Here is a 20,178-nt window from a genome sequence, read left to right on the forward strand (position 1 = left end):
CCCTTGCATTATTGATAATTAAGGACAGTAGTTTCAACTAATTACTTGGCTAGAAATTCCAAAAGTGCTGATGATTTTTGGATGTTTCAGTTTCAAGAAAGAACACTAATGATGCATGAATTTTCAAGCATCCCCCCATCTTTCCACCAGGGAGAGGGGGCAAATGGCCTGTATGCAGCAATGTCAGAAGCTGATCATGGCAGAATTCAGGCATTGCAGAGCCACCTGCCACTTTCAAAAAACTTGGCTTTAATTAGAATTTCTCTGTTTGATGATTGTTCAGGACTGAATGCCCACCGGAGGACTTGGAAGAGCTCAGAATCTGCACAACCAGATGAAAATCATATTTTACATGTGAAAAAAATATCTAAGAGTGGCAAGAAGAAAACAACCCTGTGCAATTCCCCTGTCTCACAGCTATAACCTGTGTGAAGACAAATTATTTTGTTTCATGTGTTTCATCTCCTTAAAAGCATAATTCGCATTAATATGCCCATATTAACTTTAGCACTTTCCCTGCTTACAGGCAGGAAGGAGAAAGTTGTATTAAAGGCACATTTTACACCACCAACAAAAAGTTTGATCATCCCTTGTGAAGCTTTCAACATAGATCAGCAGACAACAGCATTTATCACTCTCATAAATGGCTACAATTCCTATCTGCTCTAGCAGGAATCTTGCCTGAGTAAGAGACTCCAAGATTTGGTCCAAACTTTTGCATTACGTTTCATGTACAAATATCTTGTCTTGCAAATGCACTTCGTTTTGAATAAGTTCTGCAGGTCACAAGTTCACCTGCACGAATTGTGACTTCTCCAGGCCTTAGGAACTGCATTTCCATACAAAGACAACACTTAAGCCAAACCAAGCCAAACATCCAAACAACCATCCCCTTAAAATTTCCAAGAAACAGAAAAACCATGACTGACTCACTTGAGTGATACTTCATGGGAACAACTTTCAAGACTTTCATGGAGCAGTAGGCACCTATGTGACACTTAAGCCTCTAAAAAAATCATTCAATTATTTCTTTTCAATTCCTATTCCTCTACGTAAAACCCAATCTGCCAAACAACCTCCCTACTAGGGAGGTTGAAAAATCCCTGACCCATAGCTTAAAATAACTGTGGAAAACTCTTATATGTTATTTTGAAAGAAAAGGTAGAAGTTTAGTTAAGCTCCCAGCTCTGCCCTGGGCTTGGTCAACTATTTTCTTTCATAAATTGGCTTGACTTTTCACTTCATTTATTCTCTGTGTTGTTTGTATTGAGTTCAGTTTTAAATTATGCCCTTCATCTGTTCTCTCTGTTGGATCCCTTCTTTAAGAAATCCATACACAATTGCTACTTAGCCCAGAATTACAGCTAGGGTCATGTTTAATAAAGAATAACAAGTTTATTCCTTTGCTTTTTCCTTTACCAAAACCACCTTTACCACCAAGAGGCCCACAATTTCCATTGCTAATCAGCCAAATTTTTAGGAAAGCACAAAGCCAAACACTAACACCTGTTTTCTCAGGTTAATGGCCCTATTAGCATCAAGTTCTTGCTTTGAGCTAAAGGTTTAGGCACAGGCCAAGCTCTCTTCTAATTACACAAAATGCTTAAGCCCTTTCTTTATTTTTTTGAGGCCAAAGTTGAATTACATTGATCATATTCCTTAAATGCTTTATTGGCTGAAGGTGGTTAAAAGCTCTGACTCAAGGCATCAGCACCATACACTATGACGCCAAGCTCCAGGGGACAGGTTTTGTCACTCACTGCCTGCATTAACTTGAGTAAGTCATTAAAACTTCTCCAAACTAAATTCCACCATCCATTGACAGCTCTGTCAATCCACTAACTCCTGCAGAGTTAGGGAAAAACCAAGCATAATTTAGGCTTTTCTTTAAAATACTTTTCTACCACAAGGTAGGGACTTGACTGAGCTGCCAACATTTTGGCGGTTTGACAGACAAGTTCAGGCCACAGAGAGGGCGCTCATTTTTACAAACACAGCTGGGCTCCTTCCTAAACTGCACTGCCTTTGATCTCAGTGCAAACCAAGGCTCTCAGACACCTCAGAGTGGGAATCCAAGTCTCACTGTTGGGATTTTGAGGAGCTCATGAATACTGTTGCAGCAATGACACTTGCAGTGGAATCCTCACTCAGCTTTGGCAGCTGGTGTAGGACTAGAGCCAATGCAGACAAAATGAACAAGTGAATAAATCAGCAGAGAGATAACATTGGGGAAAAAACACCTATTTTATAGATTCCATAGATTGGATCCCTGCAGTGCACTGGAAGGCTCCACTGAGGAAGAAAATTATACACCACACCTGCCTGATGGTTCAGTTTGTCACAGAACTTGTTGGGTCCATACAAAATACAGCCAAATATGCTTCATCCTTTGCAAATGATCTCTTCTAAGATGAATTCCCTTATCTTCTCCCAGCTTTCATCTTCACCCAATGGACATTACTGCTCTGCACTAAGACCTCTTGGCTGCTAAAAGCTGTAGAGCTTTTACTTCTTTCTCTTTGCCAACACATACTGGCTCTCAGAGGAAGTGGCTTCTTCCTTCCCCCATCTCCCCTTCTCCTGTACCCAAGAAGTAATAAGACAAAAGAGAAACTACATGTAAAACTTTCCAGAAGGAAGTAAAGCAAGTTTTGTGAAAGCTTAGGACTATTTCTTGAAAGCACAAGTGTACAGAGATAGCTGTGTCTAGGGGACACCAATGAGAATGGGATCCCTTGGCACTTACTGTCAGTACCCAAATGATGACATACATTAAAAAAAATAAAAAAAGAAGGAAGGAAGGAAGGAAGGAAGGAAGGAAGGAAGGAAGGAAGGAAGGAAGGAAGGAAGGAAGGAAGGAAGGAAGGAAGGAAGGAAGGAAGGAAGGAAGAAGGAAGAAAAGAAAGAAAGAAAGAAAGAAGAAAGAAAGGAAAGAAGAAAGAAGAAAGAAGGAAAGAAAGAAAGAAAGAAAGAAAGAAAGAAAGAAAGAAAGAAGGAAAGAAGGAAAGAAGGAAAGAAAGAAAGAAAGGAAAGAAAGGAAAGAAAGAAAGATTAGATTATGTGGCTCTGTGCTGTAGCAATCCTTCCCTCCATGGCCAATTTAGCCCATTGGACTCAGGGGTGACCCAGCACATCATCCTCACTGACAAGGTGTCATCTGTATCATAGAGAGCAGCCTGAGGGCAGAGATTAAGACACTGAGTCGCTGGCTGCTTGTGGTTGCTGCCAGAGCATCCTCTCTCTCAATTTGTGCCAATTTTTCTTCTAATAACCTAACTACCATTCCATCATTTCAGCAAGCTGACAGGGCCACTCTTGAGGAGCTAGAGATTGTTTTAATATCCCTGCTGCTTCAGCAGAAGCACCAGAAAAACCCAGTAGATGCCCTCTTGGTCTCTCCCATTCATATCTTTAATTACTGCAGGACTGCTAAAAGTGAACTGCCCACTCAGGACAAAGAGGTAGCCTTCAGAAACAATGTCTGAATCAAAACAGACTCTCTTAAATTCATCACTGTTAAGAGCTTTGGCATTAATCCACGTTCATTTCCATTAATGATCCCAGTGTCAAGTCAGGTGCTGAAAAACAGCTGTTAACAGGGACCAAACGGATTTACATGACACCTGTTTGCCAAATTTGTTTTTAACCCTACCCAGTACCTTCCTACTGTTCTTTTTTGGTTAATTCATATTGCAACCCTCACCCTATTACTGCGGTTTTACCATTTTGCTGGGGATTTGCCTTTTTCATGTCCCGTGGTATAAGATATTTGAATTCCCTCTAAGAGCCAACAGAACAAGAACATGATAACAAACAAGTTCCAGGTGTAATGACAACTAAATCCAACCCAGTGCAGAGGTATTTACAGGCACCAAGGTTTTACAGTAACAAAGCATTTACATCTGAGCTGTGGCATCACTGCCAGGATATCACACAAACTGACAAAAGGGACAACACCCGTTTGAAGGCTTCTGACTGCTGTCAAGAGAGACAGCCAAGCATCACCTTAATGTATTCCAAAGATCATAATTGCTGGTTTACGAGCAAATTTTGTCTGGAAGGACCCAAAAGGGCTTTATAAACTCATTGTTTAGAGAGGGATGACTTCATCGTAAGGTGACAGACGGCAGCTGTTTAATGACATGGAGCATTATCGCACAACAGTTCCAGCCAGGAAGGGTAGAACAATACCGTACCCAATTGAAAACTGCAGGGGGCTGCAATTTATAGACACAGAAGGTAATTACCTACATTGGATTTTGGCCAGCAAAATAAGGGCCAGAACCTCTGACAAACAGAAAAAGAAGCTGTGCAACATTTTTGAGCTGTAAATGACCAGGTCTCTGCTTTTTTTGGGGGGAAAAAGTCATCTCCAGATGCCTTCTAGCCCATCAGTATTTTTGCAGCACTCTTGCTCAAAAGCAGCTCAAAGGAAAGATGATGTTTCAAAAATCATTAACTGCTTCTGCTGTAGTGTGTTGTAGTTTTTGGCAGAACTATTAGAGTCTAATAACACTTATAATTATTATTAAGTAACACATATCCTAAACAGCAATTGCTAAATGACCCTGACATCATGCCCAATGGAAAAAAACCTCCTATAGCAGGATGTTCAGTCCTACATAGGCAGTAAAGTCTACAAAATAATTATCTCCAGGCTTTCCTGCACCCATCAGCAGGGCTAACAACGGAGCAGCTGTAAGACTTGCAATCCATCTTACAGCCCCATAAAGACTTTAACAAAGAGATGAGCAATTCTTCATCCACCCAGCAGAGAGCAACCGCACTTGCACTCTCACACACACATGAATTACATGAAAATCTTGATGGCTTTTAATACCTGACACACAATGCTCAGATTTCATTCTTCTTGGTAGCTAATAATACTCAAGTGCTTGTGTAAGCACTCAGTGGTAAATGCAAAGATGTTTTAAGTTGTGTTGCCTCCACATTGGCAGAATTTATCTCTAGAAGTGTATTTTTTCTTAAGACAATGAGTTACTTTTTACTGCCCTGATAATTTAAAATCCACAGTAATTTTTCTGGTGAAATCAGAGATTTCTTGTAGCTCAGCTTTATTAGCTCTCTCCACCTAGTAGATCATACAAACCATAGCAAACCACTGTTAGTACAGGGAATACTTTTTTCCTGATCAATTCCAAATTTAGTACATGTAATCAGTTTAATGCCTCAGTTGCAAATTTTAGGTAAGGTATAAACGTATTTTATCCCAGAGGAAAAAATACTTGAAAATATGGGGGGGAAAAACATTCCTACCTTGAAAATGTTTTGATGGGTAATAAATTTGGGCTGGGAGAAGGGGCAGCAGAGGGAAGTTGCCTTTCAAGCAGATAGGTCAGACTGCATGATACTAAGGGCAATATGAATTGGAAAATGTACCGAACAAAATACAGACTAGAGAAACATCAGAAGAGAGCTGATCCCACCTGAGATAAAACTTGTTATTTCTCAGAGGTATAGATGCAGATTCCTCACCAGTATCACAGAAAGAAATCAAGGATACAAAAGGAAATCATAGTAAGAGCTACATTAAAATGCAGTTCCCTTTTCAGCTGGAGGTGCACCTTGGAGCACATACACTCCTTTGTGCTTTAAGGCTTCTCACCTTCCTAAAATTAGCCCTCAGAGTTCTGCTCACCAAAGTTAAATATTCACCTCCAGAGGGGGGTGGCTCTTCAGGTGTTCATCCTCTGTATTCCTGCACCACTTCTATTACAAACCAGTTTGATTTAAGGTAGATGTTTCAACTTAAAACCCTGGATACTCCTTGTGTACATGTTTAAACCTACCAAAAGATGTCATTCTAGTGTTGTGCTGTGGGTAATGCTTCCTGGGACCAAAGAATCAACCTTTGCAAAAGCCATGTGCATCTGCTACATCTGCTTCAAAAAAACCCCTTACGTGCAAACACATCTTAAAAAAAAGAAAAAGTCCTTCATGTTTCAGACAATCTCAACTCTTACTGCTGCTGTATGGACCATGTATTTATTTTTTATTAAGCAAATTATTTTTCAGAACATGCAGTAGGGCTTAATGATGTGCATGTGCTGTGAGTGGAGCAACTCATACAAGTTAAAACACACATAAACAAGAGTGAATGAGTGGAGAAGAGAAAGCAAACAGGGAGGGGAAGAGGCTGGTTTTTTTTAGTCTTCTATTTTGGAAACCAATTAAATATTACTGCTAGTTCATCTAATAGCAGAAGCAAACAAACACGCCATCTATACAAGTCTGAACTGGGTAGCATCTTTTTGTTTATGCTCATAAAACTTACAGTGGCCTATTTTCAGTATTTTTAAGGATTTGCCTACAGTAGCCTATAGATTTTACTCAACTGAAACTAGTAGAAGTTCAATAGCCAGTGACAGATGCCTGCCCTTCCATGGCTGAAGAAAGTCAAAGCCACTCCACCCTGACTGCTTTGAGTTCATTTCCCCTCTTATATACAAGTACAGATGAGAATCACAAATTTCTGGGATACTTGTGAAGAATGAAAATAAGTCCTTGAAGATATAAACTAAGAGCCTATGCAAGCCCAAACCCTTGTTCTTCCAGGCTGCTGTAGGCTTTGGGATATAATTAGTTCAAGGTTTGATGAGGTCTGCTAAACAATAATGTTCTGCAACATAAAGCTCTGCTTAGGCAACCACCCAATAATTCATTTTTGCTTCCTGGGCAGAATTTGTTCTCTACATTAAACACTTGAACAAGATTGGGAATGTCTTCATCAGGTGTAAGGTAGGTGTAGGTGCATTTCTAAGAAAAGTCCCATGAGAGTTAAGACAGAGAATCACAGAATGGTTTGGGTTGGAAGGGACCTTAAAGACCATCCATTCCAACTCCTCTGCCAAGGATCTAGCCTTTAACTAGACCAGGTTGTTCTAAGCCCCATCCTTGTCTTGAACACCTTCAGACATTGGGCAGACACAGCCTCTCTGGGCAACCTGTGCCAGTGCCTCAACACCCTCACAATAAAGGATTCATTCCTTACACCTAACTAAACCTGCCCTCTTCCAGCTTAAGGCCATTTGCCCTTGTTCTATCACTATATGCTCCATGAAAAGTTCATCAGATATTTCATCATGACTTTTAAATGTCTGTTTTCTGTTGACCACCATCTGCACATCTCATTTTGACCTCGGATGTTAAGTAATAACAAAGGCTTCTAATTTATAATTTTTCTGGGTCTAAACTAACCTCAGTTATGGCAACTATTGCAACTTACTGCTACACTCTTGTTGTGCTCCTCAGCAACTTTTTTGGGGCATTAAGATCTGTGCTCTGTCTTAAAGGGACTCTAGTTGAAGAGGGCTTTTTTCTCTCTGTATCACTGTAAGCTGGACAGTAACATGAGAGCGAGCCTCAACAATTAGATTATAGTTTTGGAGCATGGATTGATGCACTTTTTCACATGAAGTTGAACCTGGAGTGGCTGACTGCTCAGTATTAATGGTGTGGATTATTAATGCCTTGCCTTGCTGATTACACACATTTGCAATGAAGCACACTTCTTTCTGTGTGGCAGGAAACATTTATCGGTATTATTTTTTTTAAAAGCACTATGGTATTTGATTACACCCAAATGCTTATGTATTTGTGACATGTCAACAACTGAATTAGAATAGTACCAGGCTTTTAAAATTCAGGACACGTAGGACCATCTGTTTTCTTGTCAACAACCTCAGTCTCTCTCTCCCCATTTTAAACACTTACTGCTCCAAATTTACAAAGTTGTTACTCAATTCCCTTCTTCCTTTGCCCTCCAAAAAACTTCAAAGACAGCAATGAAGGCTTCAAATTTTTTTCTTTTACTTCATAATTACTGACATGACTATTTCAGCAAATTTTGTAGCCAGGCTGGAAGATATTTGCAAGTTCTTATGAGGTTTGCAAGGTCTTACCTAGTTTATGGCAAACTCTGTCCTGGAGTTGAGATAGAGGGCATGGGAAAGGTGTTCTCCAAGCATTTGTTTTGAAATGCAGCCATTTCTGCATGCTAAAATCAACCAGTTATTGCAAGAAGTAATTTACAGTCCAGAGTTTTTCAAGACTGGCACCCACAAGTGTACACACACATAAGCTCAGGCCTGGTCCCAGCCGAGCTCCACAAAGTGCAGGGAATCATTTTCATGGGCCCAAAAGCCCAGAGAGAAGGAGACCAAGAGCACCTGCCTGACATGGCTGCTTTACCTAAATAGCATCCTTTAAAAGGGAATGGAAGATCAACCGTCCTGCTCGTTTTAAGGGTGCAGCCAATTTTGTTTAGCCAGTTTTGGTTAGATCTCAAATAGACCATTTAAGGAAGCTGTGACATTCAATTTTCTGACTTAAAACAAAAAATCCTATCAAGCTCAGCCAGGCTCTCCGCTTCTACAAATCTGAATATAAGAGAAGATCATTGTCCAAAGTGTGATGCAATTGTGATTTCAACAAGTTAAGCATCATTATAGCAAAATCCCCCTCAGCTGATTCCTTTTTTAAAACCATTTCTTCATTTTTTTGACACCACATCTGGCATATAGAATACAGATGATCGTTTGTTTATATATCTGTCTAAATGCCTTTTCCAAACACAGCCAGATGGAGCCTTTCAAAATCAAATTAATTTCAGATTAATTCACTCTGGACCCACTCCAGTTTCATGACTCTTTGCTTTGAGGCACCATCTAAATTGATTTAGAGTCACGAACTTAAGAGAGCTCAAGTCCTTAGGTACAGAAAAAAAGAGATCCTTCTTGCATACTGAAAGAGTCAGCATATCAAAAGAGTCCACGATCCTAAGTTTAGGCTCCTAAAATAACCTCCACCAAATCAACATGAGAATGCCTTAGCCTACATAGTGCCAAATTCATATATAAAAATCTTCGTATTTCATTCCAGAAAAATCACTTTAGAATTTACATCTTCAATGCCTCCCTTGCTGAGTCCAATAAAATTTATTGCTCTAATTAGAAAGCAAAATAAAAAAAAGCGTTGCTCTAAACCTTGCAATAAGCAGTAGTCATGGAAAGATAGGAGACAGGTAATAAAAATCTCCACTGCAAGGGGTTTATCTAAGGAACTATAAACAAATGTAGCCTGCAAACACTGTGGGCTTGCATACTGTCAATCCTCTGTGGATGCCTTTATTATCTCACTTGTTTCAATTGCAATTTGGGTTTCCATGGAGATGTAACAGTCAACTCTGGAAAATTATAAGATAAATGTCAGGCAGTGATAACGGTGTTAATGAAGCTTCATTGACAAGCAGAACTATGCTTCAAATAATAGGCATATTTCTATTAGCATATGTATAACCTGTCCAGAAAAAGAGAGAAAAAAATCCCAACAACAGGAAAGACAATATTAAAAAAATTAAAATGAAATTCAGTATATAGATGATACAAGATGCACAATGAAACATTGCATCCATGTGAAAGGATGAATCCCTAACAAACAGAAGAGATGCGGATTCAAAATTTAATTTCCCGATTCCTCTAGAAATTTTTGCACTCAGCTCCCAGGCTGAAAAGGCACTTTGCTGACACACACAGCCACATTCCTGCATGGTGTGACTCTTGTTTCCTTGCAGCACGGGGCTGGAAGGATCTGCTTCACCAGGCACTTTGAAGCGGCGGTTTCATAATGCGCAAATACAGCTGCAGCGGGCTGTTAGAAAGATGCCGACCTCAGTGGAAACATGAATAGCGCACACACCAGCACGGCCCCCAGAGCTCTCGGGTGTCGTTCGTGCTCACATCGGGGTGGCTGCTCCACCACATCTTGATACATGATGAGTTTAACGTGATACTGCCGGGGCAACAGCCGTGAGCGCTTCAGATGACAGTACAGTGTGGTCTTGACCTGCTTCTGTGTTAAACCAAGCCTGTAAAAGCTGGAGAAGCTGCCACTCATCTGTGAGGGGCTGTAGCCAACTTTTTTCTTCCCACAGATGGAATGGTTTTGGTGAACTGGAGGTCAAAGCGGTGACAAAGAGGATTTCTGCAGAACAGAGGGAAATGAAGCTCATCCTGCTTTGTTTCAACGAGTCAAGCTCTTCATTTTGGCCAGGGTGGACTTCCACCCTGCCAGGAGAAGGGGAAAGAGTTTGCCTACGCCTGTACTTGAGGTTTCATTCTGGCAGTTTACCAGAAACACCAGAAATCAGTTCATCAGAAATATGCCTATTATTTGAAGCATAGTTCTACTTGTCAATGAAGCTTCATTGACACTGTTATCACTGCCTGACATTTATCTTGTAATTCTCCAGAAGGCAGGGGTAAGGCAGGAGTGGGGCAATCCTACCCCAGAGAACAACGTGGAAATTTTTGTAGGTGGGTAAAATAGGATTTTCACTGCCTATTCATGAGGCAGTATTGCCTCTGTCTGGACAACCAAGAGGCGCTAGAGGTTGGTTCTATCTCTTGTCATCCCACTATTTGGCTGTGGAAATTTTAGTCCCTTGCCTGCTGTGTAACTCTTTTAGGTAGTGTCAATCCTTGCATCTCCTCCTCTGTCATTGCAAACAACGTTCTGGTATTAGAAGAGTGTTAGAGGAGCTACAAATTAAATGATGAGATGGAAAACCAGAATCAGGCTTGGTTCAGCAGCAGAGGAAGGTGAATTCTTAAACATACAAGCAAATAAAGAAGAAAATCTTTATTCCTCCAAAGGCTTGATATTAAAGCATGTGGGCAGGGAAAATTTCAGGAATTGTGGGGAAAAACTCAAATGTTACTGGGAAGTATAATCTTATGAAGCTGTAGCTCAACAAATGTCTCCATGCAGGACAGGAAACAAGCGGACTTTGCTATTTCAGTGAAAAATATAATTGGGGAGTGGGGTTGGGGGCAGAGATTTTTTGCTCTTTTCCCCTCCTCTCCTCAAAACACCTCTGTTCCTCCTACCTTGTCTGAATTCTGTTTGTTTAGTAAAGGCAAACATGAATGTTGTTTGGAAAACACTTCCCAGGTCTCCAGGGAGAAATCATCTTTGTCCAGACTGGTTTTAGGGGGCAGAAAAGGGAGTCAAAAAGTGCCCGAGTCTTTCTGTACAGCAGACCTCAGCTCTGATCAGATTGCTGGACAACAACAACAAAATCAATAGAGGGTTTTTTCCTTAAGCTGTATTACAAGGAAGCTTAAAAAAATTCCAAAAGTTTCCCTTTTTCTGATTATTTTCTAACTGCTCCTCAATATAACAAATGAGAAAAATCTAAGTAGCTCATTAGATTTCTACTAAAATGTCAATAGTTAGAAAGTGATTTTCCCCAGTGAGTTTTCCACACACTTATAGCTCACTCTAGTGCTTTTTAGAGGAGTGGGAAAACCTCTAAAACCTAATATTAGTGGTAGTTGATTCTATGTAGAAGGACAAGTACTCCTGCCAGCTTTGTGGAAGACAGAATAATGAGTAAAACTTGAGGCTGGCTTCAACTTCAGATGGGCAAGACATACATGCTCCTGCCAGGGTCAAATGGTGGGAGAACCAGGTCCCACCAGATATGCAACCATGATTTGTAGATTAAAGAAAAGAAACTGGATGTGAAGGCAGAATACTGAGCAAATTTTTTTTAATGAAAAAAAATCCCCACACATGCCGTGTGGAACACATTGTGTACACTGCAAAACAGGCCAAGTTGTCTTAATTTCTCACTTATTGAAATCTCTAAATTCCATTGCAATATGTTTTCTAGCATCTACAAAGGATTAATTTTCCTTTGTATCTTGGATTACCAACAGTTTTACTTTTATGTCCAAAGAGAGACCTGCTATACAAAAGGTCAGAAGTAGCACTGGCAGACAAGTAGTCAACAGCAACTCTGAGTTTTTAAAGTAAACCCTCATTATAGCTTAAGATTTTACTTAGTCCCTTATTTTTTCTCTGTTATTGCAAATAAGATATTTTGCTCTGTCGGCTGTGCTGTTCTTTTGAAGCTCACAAGAAAACAAACAACTACACATAATTAGGGAAGGAGCAACTTGCCCTTTAAAGCATCATTCAAACAAACAAAATGAGAAAAACTGGTTTAAATTTTCCTAATAAACATACCCTGAAAAATCCTAACAAAAATACGCCCTAGCACACACACATGCACACACACTCCCCAAGTCATATGGCAGTCATTTATGAGGATGCTTCTGACTTCAAAGATCTTTTAATTGTGAGTTTGAAGGACACTTTGTGCAAATGAAGCATTGGGAAAACAAAAGAGGGGTGCCATTCAGAACTGTTTTGCCAAACAGAAAGGAAAATACAGCTTGAAAAGTTGCCAAACCCCCATGTTTTAAGGTCATCATAAATAATTGCAGTAGGAAAAATTTAAAATTATGAGATAACTTCTAAACTGTATTTTTTGGACATAATCTTATCCTAGTGGATATTTATTTGCTCTGGAGGTTTAATTTAAAAGCAAAAATGAACCCAGGTCTTAGGGACTTGCTGACACTTTTACAGAAGAAATGGGAAAAGAGGAGATGGGGAAAAAACCAGGATTACCACCCACATAATTTTGACCACTCCATAATTTACAAAGACTCTTAACTCCAATACCTTTGTGCACGAGAAAAGGTAGTTGAACAGTTGTGGATGTATTTTTAAGCTCCCTGTGACATGCTCGACCTGTGGAAACTTGGCCAGCTCAGGTTTGGCTGGCTGTCAGCAGCAGTGTGAAACGCAGTGTGATTTATAGAAATCTCTGTCATCACACCACAGGGTTAATGTCTTCCCTTCTTTTTTCTCTTTCCCTCCTGCCCCTGAAAGTGGAAAACTCTTATTATGACAAGTCTTTGGAAAGCTGGAGGATTAGTAACACCATGTGGTTCCCTAAGATCTCTAGCCCTTTTCCAACTGTTTTTCCATATAACTCCTCTCTGTATGGTCATCAGCACCTTCACTCAACAGATGGAAAAAGGGAAGAACCTGCCCCAGGGCAGGTGGAGGGACCAGGATGCTGGCAGTGGAAGAATACAGACTTGAAGCTCACATGTCTCAGCTCCCTGATACAAGAAACCGAGGGGAATCCAAGCATCAAATATGGGATTTTAATAATATGAGCATTTATTTTAATGATTTGAAGGCTGAACCTGCTGGGCTTGTCACTGTAAGTAAGAGATACGGAGAAAGAAATGATGAAACCTGAATTTTCATTCTGACTGCCACCACTGGAGAGCTGTGGATTTGTGCTCATTCTGGTCTAAGGCAGGGAAGGATATCTGTGCCCTGTGCCCACACAATCACTCAGGATAGGCAGCCACCAGCTGGGCAGCAGGTCAGCTCTGAACACCGAGCTTCACTCCAGCAATTTCAAATTCATTGAGAGGGGTATTACTCACAGATTATTTTAAGGCACATCAGTTTTCTTGCTATAACCATCCTTCAGAGAAGGTGAAATTTAAGAGAAGAACAAAGCTGGGAAGTGTGTCTAATGGTAAAGAGCAGAGAACAATGCAACAAAAAAGCTGTTTCTCAGCCACATTCTTTCATAAGTCTTTTGCCTTTGCTGTGCCTAACTCCTTCACCTTTGAATCATGATCCCATCCCAACAAAGAATTCTGAAACACTCAGAGGAAACCACTACATAAATGCTGAACCATTATGTTATTAAAGAAAAAAAAAAAACAACTACCCTTTCATGGTATATTTTTTCTTTTAACTTGATGCAATTCTAATTTTTCTTTTAAAGGCAGTGTTTGAATATTATGAAATACAGCAGAAGTACTTTCCAAAGCCACTATTTGGATTGCAAGAGCATCTTTGAGGCCCCAAACAATGCTTCCTGATTTCTAAGTAGACATAATTTTATTAGTAAGCCCAGATGCTTTCCTACTATTTTCATAGGTTAGGAAACATGACACACTCACAGACTATTTTAATAGTTAAGAAATAAAGGGGACAAGGGGACACAGCAGGTCTGAGTTCACTAGCCTACAAAGTCAGGAATTTTCAAGTTATTGTTTTCTACCAAGCACCTTCATGAATTAAAGCCCAAGATCTTTAACGCTTCTTTAATTGTCTGTGCTTCCATCTTTCCATAATTGGGCTGAATATCAATACAGTTGGCTGAAACAGTTGCTGCTGTACTAAGAAGGTCAGAGAATCTGGGGGGTTTCCTGGGCAGAACAGGAATGTATTCCCTCAAGTTTTGAGGTAGAAGGGAATGCAAGTCTAATGTGCCAGCTCACGTCTCATTACTCTATATTTTCTAGGCATTTATCCAGTAGATGCCTTGCTATCCTTTCTTATTTAATTCAATGATGCATTCTTCCATAGAGTTGCACTAGGCTGACACATTAATTAAAACTACCTTGAAATATTAGCAGCTACATAGCATTTGATTGGTAGGAGAAAAATAGTTGGGTATGAAAATTAGTATTAGCTTTTACATAAAATAAATTATTATTCAATAAATTTTAATTGCCTGGGGCATTTTTATGAACAACAGGGATTAGTGAATATAATGTATACAATACATTTTATATGTAACAGACAGAATAATCAAGCCTGACAGAGTACTTTTGCTTGTTTCAGAGCACATGCACAGCTCACATGGAGAAGGAACAGATTGCAAGGAGCTTCCCCGTAGCCACACGCAGCTGTAAAAGCTCGGAGTCAGCAACGGCAGCGCACTGACAGTTAAATCAAAACTATACATCCTTGAGGAGCCATTTCCTCTAAATCACAGCTTCTGCCTCCTCATCTTATGCGGTCAATGGGCCTGCATTTCTTAAAAATGGCAGCACTGGTGGAGGTAGGAGTGAGGCTTCAGGAGAGCTATTTTTGTGAGCTCTGTTCCACGAGTGCAGCAGAAATGTACACAAAGCTTTACAAATGACCTCATTTTTACTAGGAAAGGACAGCTCAGCTCTGTTCTACATTTTCCTGAAGTGAAAGAAAGGCCCCACAGCCAAACTGTCATGTCTAATCATTGTGTTGCTGGAGAGTGTTTAAAACAAACAACTTTTTTCTTTTTTTCCTCTCTCTTTTAATACAAAGCCGTGGAGCAATTGTTGTGTTTTCAGAGAGTGGGAGCTGCGTTTTTTATCACATAGCCAAGACACCAGAACAACAATTTTTCCCAGTGCAATGAACAAGCTTTATAAGGATAAATTTTCACCTCATTAATGATCTGAGCTGATTATTCCCTTCCCCCACTCTTCCTTTTAGGTCATGGATCAAATGTGACCCACTTTCCTTGAATGCTTTCCCACCATCTATTTTTCCCATTAGAGTAGAAAGCCAGTTGCTAAGGACACATTACAAAGCAGCCATGCAACCACTAAATATCTGCCCCCCAAACACACACACACACACTTTTTTTCTCCCCCGCCTTTATGATATTTCCCCCCTCTCATCATCCACTCTCAACAAGATCCCGCTTTACATTCAGGAAAGCCAACAACAGAACTGCTTATAAGGACAGGCTTAGCACAAGAATAGGATTTTCTAATGACTACAGAGACTCCTGGGGCCCTTCATATTTAAAAAAATATAAAGGCAGCAGCCTTGGTTTTTAATTACTCCTAATTCTAAATCTCATGGCCTTAAACACAATAGCTCTTTCAACTCTGAGAAAAAATTACACTAATCAGTAACAGAGTCCCCTGCGCAACCTGCTAGTCCTCTGCTGGCATTGCAATGCTTGCACTGCTATGATTTTTCAAGGTTGACCAATGAGTCAGCAAAGCCAGGACAAACTTAAAAGCATTAAATCATGCAACTGAAATGTTTCTTTCCAATACACCGCTGGATGGATTGCAATTAGCAAGGGGAATCACTACAAGGCAAATATTGTAAGAGGAGAGAGAGAGAGAAAGAGGGAATTAAAGGAGATGGTGTTCATTTTGCAACAAATGAGCCCCAGATGTTAAGGTATTTGTGGTTTAATATAGCCCCTCTCACCAGCCAGGTAAGGAATGTAATTAAAAAGCATTAAAGTTCTGTTGCTGAAGCTCAACAGAAACAAAATGAAAATTTAATTCATCTGCTCTACTTCCCTCTGAGTAGCCAACTAATATTCCTACTTGGTGCAAAGTTCTGTGAAATGGAAGACTTGTGCTGTTCTACAGTGCTTTCCATGAAAATCATTCTCCTTGGCATTTATAAAAGAAAAGATGTCATTCTAAGTGTCTCATTGAAAAATTAAACAGAAGCATGTAACACTGCAGGTATTTGAATTTGTGGGTTTCAGTTTTCTGTGTCATTTATTACACTTCCTGGAAGGATTGTGCAACACCTTGGTGTTTCTCTAACCAATACCTCATTCCTTTACAAAGAGAGGTACACTATATGATTAAATGTTTCACATATATAGATTCACATCTAAATTACAGCTACACAGTGGAGAAGATTGAGGATTTGGTCAGAACCTGTATTTCTACTTCATACCACCCTCTCTTTTGCCACAGAACATCCACAGCATCCTTTCTCCTAACTCTCATAGAGATGGCAGAAATCATAACTGCAATGGGATTTTCCATTTAGCAGGACGATGAACACGTACATCAGAGCTGAATTGTGCCACTGACACTGTGGAAAGATTAGAGTCACGAGCATCCAAGCAAAATGAACCATAAATACAATTACTGTTGAGCTATCAATGAGCAAACTAAGCATGGATTTCAAGCAGTGGCAGTCTAACAGCCTCCTGAAAAGAAGAATAAAATCCTGTTGATTGCAGGGGTCCCTGAATTCAGAGAAAAATCTCCAGTTTTGGATTGCAGGAATAATAGTCTGAACATTACTCCCAATACCAAGTGAGCTGCCCACAAGAAAGATGACCCTGACACATGGCCGAGGCTTCCAGACACCTCAAAGAGGAAGTCCATCAAGCTCCTTAGATGTGCACTGAAAGCATGGAAAGCGTCCATTCCCTGGAGGGAATCGAAGGGAAAAGCCATCATTTTTCCATCTGGAGCAAGAAACCAAACCTATTTTTCTGGACATTCAAAGAACTTTCTGTAAGTTTGACCAGATTTTCTTCTTTACGCTACCCCGTATTCCTCTACTTTGTATTCACAGGGGTTTTTCATATCACTTCTCTTCTGAATTGTCCTTAACACACCTTTTATTTGCATTTAATGCATTTGTTCATCATTAAACTGATGATTCCACTAAAAATACACCAATAAGTAAGGCAACCATGGCAGCTGGCCCTTATTACTGCATCATTTCTGGGCAGGATTCCGAAATCAGATTAAGTGACAGCAACTTCAAAGCATTTGAACATCAGGTTCCCAGCACCATGTTTTATCATTTCTGCTTGAACACTGCTTGAATTCCCAAGAGCTCCCTTCCAGTCTGAATAACTATTACCCAAAAATAAATATGCTGTAAACTGTTGATCTCTTTTCTCTTGACTATTTTGTCAAATTGCTTTAAAGCACCTGTGATAGTCTCCAGCTGCCACTGCATGTTTCTCCTTTGCTTAACTTCATAAGAAGAAACACACGAGTCATACGCGGGAAAAAGTCATCTTATCCTTGAATCCTTCCAGTAGCCAAGGCAGAACTGTCCTCTGGAGTGAGCTGCTTATCTGTTTACTTGATGAATTCTGAAAGACACTCAGCTTCCATGTCCCCCAGCTGCCAACAGTGGCTGAGCTCCCACCAGAGCTCCTGTGCAAATCAAAGCAAGGACAGCAAGGCATCAATTTTTGCCACTCACTTCTATTCTGGAAGAGATGCTAGGCAGCAGCATTCAGCTGCTCTGTTTTGTTGTTTAGTGCCTTGCATCATCATTCCACTGGTATATACAAGCAGTGACTGCTTTCCAAAGGGAGACAAGGGGAGCCAGGTTACAGCGCAGAGAAGGACACTCATTACTGTAAATTAAAATCCTTAAACAAATCACCAACAGTGAAACAATCTCTGCTTCGATTACACTCTTAGCTAGCACATCCAGGCTTTTCTTGCACTGGCCAGAAATACTGAAGCCATGAGTGATCTAATCTGTAATCATGTTGTTTATTTCAAATTAGAGATAATATAAAAAGCATAACAGTGAGTATATGTATATTCATAGCACCACTGCAGACATCCAAAAGGAACTCTATTTTATCCCTGCTGCTTTGCATTTTAGCCTCATTTCTTCCCCTTTTACAGTCTATGGTAAATACAATATTTGCTTTTAGAGTTCTGACTCTCTGGGGATTATAAAGGAAAAGTACTTAACACAGAGATTATCTTTCTGGTGTTGCACTGCACAAATGAAAATTGTTACATTAATGGCACTATACAGTCATGTTCAAACACCATTAAGTACCTCTCCAGAAAACCAAAGGAAAGGGAATGATGAGCTCCAGCATAGTTCTGCCTTGACTTGCAAGTATATTTGTGTTTCTCCCTCCCTCACCATGCAAATGACTCTCTGGAAAGGAATCTTCAGACTTTCGTTTCCTTTCATTAACACTTTATAGCCCACAATAAGAGTAACAGGAAATATTAATACTTAAGAAGCACAGAGAGCAAATTCTCTGAAGAATACAAGGTCTGTAAAACTGTCACAAAACCTGCCATTGAAATTCTGCCCAAATATGGATTTACACCAGCAGCTCAAATTGAGACCCACTTTCACACCTAAAGATCCCAAGCCTGAGTGTCTGCACTGGGTTCAAGAGCATGTAACAACAAACTGCCTTCAAACACAGCAAGACTCACTACTTTGTTCTGTTGTACATTCCTCTCCCTCCATGGGTTTAAGACTTATTTTTAGTTGCTTTAAATCCGAATGGGTCAGATGTATATCTGCTAATGAGTATTGGTAATTAAGGTTTCAAACCACACAGCAGCAATCCAACACTTTCATGTTGCTGATATCTCTCTATATTTGTGTATATTTTCAGAGCAATGTCTCTGAAAGTCCTATTTGATTTAATTTCATTAAATTCTTCAAGGCTAAAGTTACTTGTCAAAGCTCAAAATATAACTAAGTGTAAATTTCTGTTCTTTTATTCTTTACAAACCTTTGCAACTGTTCTATATATTACACTTAGCACAAAAATTTAGACATTTATATCCCAAGACTATAAATTCCAGTTATCTATTTTGTATTTTGCCATGCAATACAGTGAAAAACATAAAAGATTATTATTGAGATTATAATTAATATTATTTATGTATTCCAGTGCTTAGAAATACTACAGCAAGAGCATTTACATGAGCTGAAGAAGCTTGATTATAAAGCTTGGCTAAACTTATTGGAAAAGCTGCAATCATAGCGCAGTTACTTCTGAGAAAACATTTTAGGAAAACTCAGCATATTTCTTTCTCCCCTCATAATTCCCTTCATAATATCTGTCTAGCTTTATCAAGTGCTTTGAAAGAGCATCTGAGAAAACTGGGAGTTTTACAGGTGCAAAATATGTCAAGGAATGTAAAAAGAAATGCTCTCCTTTCCCACAGATTTCAATTTCAGTTGTTCACAAGAATTGGCCAGGTCTCTGTGAGGTCTGCTCAAACATAATTTCATTTGTATGTGTCTGCTACCCCCTGCACAGTGTAGGAAATAAAGAAGAAATGAAAGAAAGCCTCAGCATGTTCCTGAAATTAATTTTCATGATAGGAGCAATTGAGTCCATCTACTAAGGTACTTATAATTACATTACATTGCTACTTGGAAGAAAAATGGCTGGCTATATTCTAAGAAAATATTAACCCCATCAGCCCAATCACAAATCACTACATTTAATGTATTCTTCCTTTTATTAACACCCACAAGGTGCCCATTAGAGGCACCATTGCTGCTGTCCTAAATCATTTCTAATTATCAGACGAGCAAAAACACGACGGAAATGTTATTTCACATCTTCCAATGAAAGGCTCTTTGCTTCCAAAAGACATGTCAGCACTGGATGATTTACTCCATGATTTTGTTTACTGCCTTCAACTCTCATTAGTGTTAAAAGACCTAAGATTGTTTTCCTGACTGCTGAGATTTCCTAGGAGAGAACCACACAAATACTGAACTCTGTGGGCCAGGGAAGATAAAAGGTGAAAGGCAGGGTGCCACCTCCCATGGCTTTGCTGTTTTGGGTTGTTTTGTCACAGTTCTGGCTTTCTAGGGAATGAAGAAGGAAAAGGGCAGGAGCTGTGCCACGGTTTCCCATGCCTTATTCTACTCCTGCCTTGCCATCTTGCCCCTCTCCTGCATCAGGTTTGGTTCAGACTCAAGGATTTTCAT

At 39.8% G+C, this 20,178-nt stretch overlaps 1 protein-coding gene across 6 annotated transcripts in view; it reads right to left on the reverse strand.

Moving 5' to 3' along the window:
• The window catches only part of CELF2 (CUGBP Elav-like family member 2), a 549,003-nt gene that overhangs the window by 132,068 nt on the left and 396,757 nt on the right, over nt 1-20,178 (reverse strand). The gene's annotated exons all lie outside the window — the stretch shown is intronic.

Source organism: Camarhynchus parvulus, chromosome 1A, assembly GCF_901933205.1.
Source record: "Camarhynchus parvulus chromosome 1A, STF_HiC, whole genome shotgun sequence".
NCBI classification, from domain to species: Eukaryota; Metazoa; Chordata; class Aves; order Passeriformes; family Thraupidae; genus Camarhynchus; species Camarhynchus parvulus.